The sequence below is a fragment of the Balaenoptera physalus genome, assembly GCF_965194825.1.
Source record: "Balaenoptera physalus genome assembly, chromosome: 8".
Lineage (NCBI taxonomy): Eukaryota > Metazoa > Chordata > Mammalia > Artiodactyla > Balaenopteridae > Balaenoptera > Balaenoptera physalus.
The window spans coordinates 66,719,115-66,727,507 of record NC_138887.1 but is presented as its reverse complement, the minus strand read 5'-3'; the positions used below and the strand labels follow the sequence as shown (position 1 = coordinate 66,727,507).

The window sequence follows — 8,393 nt, the reverse complement described above, 5'->3', positions numbered from 1 at the left end:
GTGTTTTGTTTCTTTCTTGTTTTCACTTTTATGTTTTTAACAAGATAATTTTAATATTTTATCAAGGTTTTTATCTGTTTTCTGAGATAGAATTAATCTGAATTATCTAATCAACTATTAATGGAAATAAGAATTCCAGCTGTGCATATTTCTTCAAAATGTGCAGCATCTTGCTCAGAGAGCTTCATGGATACCATGCTGATTTCTTTAGATGCTCTTTTTTCCCTTCCTCATCAGGTCCATTATTGGTTTTACAGGCAGATCAGTGATTTTTTCATACATTCTCTATACAATTCTGGTCTTCCACTGCTTCAATAGTTGAGCTTTTAAAAAAATATATATGAGGCATCACATCTTTCTATTGCTCTGGTCTCTCCAACTTTCTGTAACATCCATGTGACAGTACTTCTCTATTTGTGTTAATATTTCGATTCACTTTGTTACTCTCACACTTCACATCTTTGTAGGATATAAGAATTGTTTCTTTCTTCCCAGATAATTTCCCATGAAACATGGGAAACATGTCCTCTTCTCTTATGGTCTTGCTTTATCTGTCAGGCTGGGGTCCTCTGGAGAAAGTTTTGGAGCTGTATCTGGGCACTATTATCCCTCTCTTCCTCATTTTTCAGTTCAAAGATTTCTTGGTTTTGCCAGTAGGTTTTCTGTCCAATAGAAGCCTCTCAGCCTTTAGGATGGGCAGGCAGGCCCTCAGTAGGGACCCAGTGTACTGATGCATTGATAATAAGATTCAGAAAACCAAATTCTATTTTTCATGGATATCCTCAGATTGAACTCTTCTCATTCTACCTTTTTTCTCTGAGAAAGCTACTACCATCATTTGGAAGAAGAAATGAAAATCACCTGTGCTTCCATGGCCCTCAGCTTCTTACCTAAAACCTTCTGACAGGGAACATTTTTTATGACATTAGTATTCATTCCTATGGGAGTATGAGTATGCCTGATGCACTTAATGAGCCTTGGCAAGTTTTTCTTCAGGGCTTAGACATATGCTTTAAGAAGCCAATTATCTTAGGGCACATTGCGATGTCAGGACAGAAATCTACTGCAACTATTTCAAGGAAAAGAGGGATTAATTGTAAGAATACAAGGACGTATTATAGAATCCAATTGTTGGAAAAACAGCCAGGTCACTTGAAAGATAGAAAGTAACCAGGCGGCTACTTTTTCCATCTCTGTCTTGCTCTCTTTCATCATGGTCCCTTGTCTCCATTCTCTCAGCGTCTCTATTCTCCTGATTTTCTTTCTTACTTATCAGTGCATATATGGCTAAAAATGGCTGCTTAGTTTAGGTGTCTGCCTGTGTTTCTTTATTTTATTTTGTAATTAAAATTTTTAATTGAAGTATAGTTGCTGTACAATATTATATAAGTTACAGGTGTACAATATAGTGATTCACAATTTTTAAAGGTTATACTCCATTTATAGTTATTATATAATATTGGCTATATTCCTTGTGTTGTACAATATATCCTTGTAGCTTATTTTATACCTAATATTGATAGTTTGTACTTCTTAAACCCCTATAATGGCCCTCCCCTTTTCCCTCTCCCCACTGGTAACCACTAGTTTGTTCTCTATATCTGTGAGTCTGCTTCTCTTTTGTTGTATTCACTAGTTTGTTGTATTTTTTTAGATTCCACATATAAGTGATATGTGACTTATATTCCACATATGTCAGACAGGAAGACTTTGTCTTACTTATTTCACTTAGCATTATGCCCTCCAAGTCTACCCATGTTGCTGCAAATGGCAAAATTTCATTCTTTTTTATGGCTGAGTAGTATTCCATTGTATACATATATACCACATCTTCTTTATCCATTCATCTGTTGGTGGACACTTAGGTTGCTTCCATATCTTGGCAATTGTAAATAGTGCTGCTATGAACATTGGGGTGCATGTATCTTTTTGTATTAGTGTTTTTGGGGGGTTTTTTTGGGATATATACCCAGGAGTGGAATTGCTGGGTCATATGGTAGTTCTATTTTTAGTTTTTTGAGAAACCTCCATACTGTTTTCCACAGTGACTGCACCAATTTACATTCCCACCAACAGTGTAGGAGGGTTCCCTTTTCTCCACATCCTTGCCAACATTTGTTATTTTTGTTCTTTTTTTTAGCCATTAATTAATTAATTAATTAATTTATTTATGGCTGTGTTGGGTCCTCGGTTCCGCGCGAGGGCTTTCTCTAGTTGTGGCAAGTGGGGGCCACTCTTCATCGCGGTGCGCGGGCCTCTCACTATCGCGGCCTCTCTTGTTGCGGAGCACAGGCTCCAGATGCGCAAGCTTAGTAATTGTGGCTCACGGGCCTAGTTGCTCTGCGGCATGTGGGATCTTCCCAGACCAGGGCTCTAACCCGTGTCCCCTGCATTGGCAGGCAGACTCTCAACCACTGCACCACCAGGGAAGCCCCTATTTTTGTTCTTTTTGATGACAGCCATTCTCACAGAATGTGCTGTGGCAAAGACAGTGAGATCATCTGGTCTAAACATAGAAGATCATAGATGGTAGTGTAGATGGAGAGGTAGTGATTGGTTTATCAGTAGATCAACATATTCACTGTTTTGGAATGGAGAGACACTTATCCAGTTTTTAAATGCATGAAGTGTGTTCCTTGATTCAATTATTTTAACACATACTAAGGGCAGAGATAGGCAGATTATTTCTTATTATTAATTGACTTGTAGATTTGTGCATTTTTAGGTTGTTGTCATTGCTGAATAAATGCTTCAGTTTCACCCTCCCTGACCACATGGCTATCACAAATCAGATCAAGAGTTACCTTTTCTATGTGTGTTTTTCTAGTCACTAAGTTCTAAACTTTGTCTTTGCTTCCATTCTGAACTTTCAGGATTATTTTCTTCTTTCTAGTCTTCCAATGAACTGGAAGAGGGTTGCCTTCTCCCAAATAGGGGTACCTGCTTGCTCCTAAAATATATATCATCTGTGAGACTTTTGAATCAGACAAACCTAACACCCACTTTGCAGGTTCCCCTCTCACAAGATGAGGTGTGGATCCTGATGGTTCTCCCTGGAAACAGTCTTATTCCCATGTCTAATAGTGTCATTGTTCTAGTAAGTAGTTCTCTGCTAACTAAAGAGTCTGTGGATATCTTCATATGCTTTTTAACTTTTTGGATGACTTTTTCTATAACCTGCCTTTGCATAGCCCATGTCAATATTTTTCTTATTGATTTACTGGAGTTCTTTTTATGTTCTAGACATTAACTCACTATTAGTTTTATCTTTCATTCTAACATTTGTCTGTTTAACAAGGGACACTATTCCTTATTGATCAGGTGTCTTTATTTTGATGTAAACAAATTCTTTTTTTTTTGGTCTTTTGGTTTATGTTATTTGTTTAAGAAATCTTTTCTGCCCTCAAGCTATTTGTTTGCACATTGTTTTTGTAAATGCATGTATTTATCTTTTAAAATTAGCTCTTGATCTCCCTGGAATCTACCTTTCTATGTAGGATTAGTAAGAGATCCAGTTTTATTTTTCTCCATGCTGTGAGCCAGTTTTTCCAACATTGTCAAGGTAATTTCTCACACAACGTTTTTCTTCGTGTGTGTGCGTGTGTGTGTCTGTGTGTGTGTGCTTGCTTTTACTCCATTGCTCACCTTCTGTTTCTTCTAGAATAAACATATCTAAAGTTTAAGTGTCCTTCAAGGAACAGCTTTAGGTATGTCCCATAAAATTAGAGATGTAATGCTTTCCTTATCTAAATAGCATTAATAGTTAAAAACTAACATGACACTAATATAAGACAGTTAACATTCTATAATCTTTATTTATTTATTTTGGCCACACCGTATGGCTTGCGGGATATCAGTTCCCCAACCAGGGACTGAACCCAGGCCATGAAAGTGAAAGCCTGGAATCCTAACCACAAGGCCAGCAGGGAACTCTCTATAATCTTTAATATCCTTTTGAAAGTCAAGATTGTACAGAAATATTTATTGTTTCCAACATCAGATTGTTTAACTTACAATTTTGTTATTAATTTTTAATTTTATTGCATTATGGTCAGAGATCCTCTGAGTGGTGTTAATCCTTTGGAATTAATAGAGGTTTCCTTTGCAGTCTTAAATATGGCTGTTTTTGTAAGCATTCTGTGTGTACTCAAAAAAGAATGCATGTTTCCTGTTTGTTGAGCATATAGTTTGATATCTTTAATAGTTTGAGTTTGGTGATTGTATTTTCCAGATATTTTATAACACTTCTAATATTTTATTTGTATGATCTATTAGATTTTGAAACAAGGATGTTAAAATATTCAACTACAATTGATAAGTCATCTGTTTCTTCCTGAAGTTCTCTTAGTGTTGTTTGGTGTATTTTGCAGCTGTATTTTAAGGTACATATGAGTTTATAATGGTTATAATCTTCTTGTTCAATTATCCCTTTTCCTAATACATAATTTTCTTTCTGTTCTTTATACTTTTTTTGCCTTATTAAATTCTACTTCGTCATATATATATTATATTTATCATTTAATATTTATATTTTCGTTCCTTTCATATTAGGCTCTTTAAGCTTCTGTGATTTTTTTTTTTTTTTGGCCGCACTGCGTGGCATGCAGTATCTTAGTTCCCCGATCAGGGATGGAACCCGTGACCCCTGCAGTGGAAGTGTGCAGTCCTAACCACTGGACTGCCAGGGGATTCCGCTAGTCAGATATTAAGAGAGGATCTCACATTTCTTTTGGTTCATGTTTCCCTAGCATAACTTTCCCATCCATGTTTAATATTTAATTTTCTTTTTGTCTTAGGTGTGTCTCTTGTTGCCTGTACATTGTGGGGCTTTAATTTTTCACTCCAATATGAGACTATCTGTTTTTAATTGGTGACCAAGGCCACTCTATTATAATTAATCTTATATTAAGATATTTCACACATGTTTACTCACCCATATTGCTTTCTTAGCTATCCAAATCTCTGTTTCCTCCCCTAAAAGAGAAAGCTTTACTCTGCTCTCTTGTCATGTTGATCTTGCCCCAATCTTGTCAATAAGATTTTAGTTCGGGGTATTTATTTGGCAATCTTTGAGTTTTTCTTATTTGAGGTCTTTTAATCTTTCTTTAATCCTGGAGGATTTAAACAGTATTTTTTCAAATATTCCCCCTCTCTATTTTCATTTTTTGGTCTCCTCTGGGACTCCTTTTGTCCAGGTGTTGGATAGAGACACTTTCATAGCCACTTCGTAGAATTATGAGCCTACAGATTCATCTTACTGGCTTTGATTTCCCCTTTGGGCCATTCTAAATAATGCCCATTCTTTTTTTTGAGAACTACTAACTAGGTTTTACAAGTCATGCAGCAACATGTCAGGGGAAATCTTTGCCCGACTAATAGAGTAATGGTGGCTATAGCCTGTTTTGATTTACAAAAAGCTGTTGGAGATTCCAGCTGAGCCTACTGGGGAAAAAAATACTGGCTTACGTGGCTCTGGATGGGGAGAAGGAACTGACAGCTGTCTTAGTCTGGGTATAGAATGTCCACCATTGAGGACAGGTCTTGTTTAGCATTTTGCAGTAGAAAATTATCCCTGGTTTTCAGACTTAGTTTTTTAAAAAATGAGTCACCTCTATCCCTTTCAGTGGAGTCAGCCTCCCAACCCTGCACACCCTTTCACTAGGCGCCTGAGTGAAAGCTCAGCTGCAGGGTGAAGTCTCTTATCTCTGCTCCCAGTTAGATGACCCCTATCTGGCCAGTCTCCTCAGCTCTGACTCATTTGCTTGAGCCGGAAACAGTAATCAAGAATGAACTTGACAGATTTGACTTGGGCTCTGATGCTCACTTTGACCCTCCTTATTCCCAAGCCCCTTTGATACCAGCTTCTGTAGCTTGGAGTACTACCCTTCTGACTGTCGTTCACCTAGGCCTCATTGCACCTACTATTCCAGGTACAAATGCTCCTTGGGTCCCCTCTGGTGCACTGGGGCCAGGATCTAAACCAATCTGGTTAGCCCTGTTTGCATCTCCACCAGGGAAGGGGATCCTACAAAATGTGGCAACACTCTTAGTAGGAAACAAAAAGTACTGAACAAGAGCTTTTGCCAGTCCTGCAAGGTGGCAATTTAAAAAGCCAGAGGCATTGGGCACTCTTGATTCAAACCCTAGCTCAGCCACTTACTGTGTGACTGTGGTGGGCACGTTATTCGACTTGGCTTCCACTTAGTTTTCTCAGGTTTGGCTGTTATAAAGAAGAGGTAAGCTAATGTCCATAGGTTTATATTGACTATGGTGTTTCAATGATTGGTGTTCTTTTTTTCTTCTCAAATCATCTCCATTTGAGGGATGTTCTTCATAAGTTCTCTGTAACTTAACTCCATATTAAGCCTCACAATATCCCCCTTGTGACGACAGCATACAGAAGCTATAATGCTGCGTGCAGTGGAGAAGTGCTATATCCAGAGAAATGCTTGCTGCCCTGAGAATAACCACCTATCCTGCTGGGCGAAGATTTCGAGGGCTTGCAGCTGGGTGTCTGTTTCAGTCTGAGAGACCAGTGTCCTAGTTTTGATTAGCCAGTCTGTCAGGGTTGGATGGAAACAGATGTCCTGATCTATTCTAAATTTTTTTTTTTCATTAGAGACATCTCTGTTGGTTTTTATTGAATATGTACTTAGCACTTCACCAGTAACACTCTGAGATTTTATTTGGAGGTGATTTCTCCAAATTAAAATGAGATATTAAGTCTCTCAAGTAAAGGAGACTGCGGTGACATGCAGTGGCGTTGCTGGTCAATCGGTGAAGAGTGAGACAGTTTGAGTGTCAGTGGAAGGGTTTCTAGGTAGAATGCATTGGGTGTCTGTGAATGGCAAATGGACATGGATCAGTGACCTAAGAGACTGGCTGGTCAATGCTGAAGATAATGGAAAATCTCTGAAATCTTTCAGAGGTGCTTGCTAATCCAAATGAAGGAAGATATGATATTAGAAACTCTTCCTGACCTAAGTTAGCTTACAGTTTCAATGGCCATGTTTTCCCTCCTTCAGTGCTAATTTTTCACAGGTATTAAACATGTTAATTCTATGTCCAGAAGAACAAAAACCATCAGAAATACTGTTAGTTTTAAATTTTCAAATGTGGTTTCTTTCTTTGTCTTCACACACACGTATTATCATCCTTTTTCTTTATGCTTCCAGCTAATTCCCCAACCTCCCTCCCCGCCTCATACAAATTATCTATGGATTGGTTCAGTAAAATTAATTTTCCTAAGCTTAAGTGAGGAGCAAGGCATCTTGTTTCCGCTCTCAAAATAACAAATGACCATTTCTTTCTGAGCTTTCTAAATATGCTTTTCTAAATATGTCTTCTGATCCATCCTCTTCATGAATAACCTTATTTTAAACTCTCAGTGTTAACTCCAACCATAAGATGTTGAACTGTAACCTAGCCAATGAAAGAATTACTACTTTAGACCTTACTGTCAAGAAAATGAGTCCTTGCTAAGCCTTTATGCAGAGATCTTGTTCTGAGAATACTTCTTATAACTTAGCTGTCGCACCCAGCACTAATGTGGAGAAAAGGTCACACGCAGCTACCACCTCCAACCCCATGTGTGTGTGCTACTGCCCCAAAGATATCAGTGGTTATGGTTTAAGGGTATGGGTTCACTTGGCAGGTTTGACACAAAGAACTTTGTCATGATGACTTGTTGTATAGCCGAATGAAAGGTGTATGAAACATCTGTTGCATCAATGACAGTGAATGCAGGAATGAATGAGAAGGGTTGGAGATCCATGATGACAGCATTTCTATCATTTCTTTTCCAACATCTTTCCCTCCTCCAGGAACCATGCTATCCACGTGTATCCAAAGGCCAGTTTTGGATCAAAGCAGGTGGGCAGTTGACCCTCTGAGTTCCAGTTACCCTGTGGAAGAATCAGATTTTACGGTATGTTGGGAAATTATTTTTGTTCTTCAGTATCACGAGGGTAAGGATATTTATTTGTTTCTCCCAGTGGAACACAATGTAGCCCTGATGTATCCTTTCTGAAAAAGTTCCCCAGATCTCCTGAGGCCAACAATTCTGGTTGCTATCACGTAGTATGAAGACCCTACAAATTGCTCCTGTTCCCCTGTATTAATTCATCATAGTTCTCATTTATTCCTCATTTCCAGATCTGAAAATCTTTCCAGTAGTGGCCTTTATGCATTCTAATGATATTTAATTAGTTGCCTTTAATCCAGCCAAAACTATCTTAAAAATCAATGATTGTAACAATTCTAATGATCTGATGTGATGCTGAACGGTTCAAGTCTGGTCCCGCAATAGTGGAAAAAAAAAAAAAAAAACCCAAAAAAACAAAAACCCCAAGAATGATAAAAGAATGTGATATTTTCTTGCCCTAGCTTTCTTT

At 38.0% G+C, this 8,393-nt stretch overlaps 2 long non-coding RNA genes across 3 annotated transcripts in view; one reads left to right on the top strand and one right to left on the bottom strand.

Annotated features, from left to right (window-relative positions):
• LOC309665606 overlaps nt 1-8,393 on the bottom strand; it is a 419,674-nt gene that overhangs the window by 137,170 nt on the left and 274,111 nt on the right. The window lies entirely within an intron of this gene.
• Nucleotides 1-8,393, top strand: part of LOC309665548 — a 69,691-nt gene that overhangs the window by 45,892 nt on the left and 15,406 nt on the right. Inside the window, exon 2 of one of the 2 annotated variants that reach the window (XR_014266489.1) lies at nt 7,824-7,927. This is a non-coding gene — a long non-coding RNA (uncharacterized lncRNA). Of the gene's footprint in view, nt 1-7,823; nt 8,345-8,393 lie in introns of those variants that run through there. The other variant, XR_014266490.1, reaches the window with a different exon arrangement.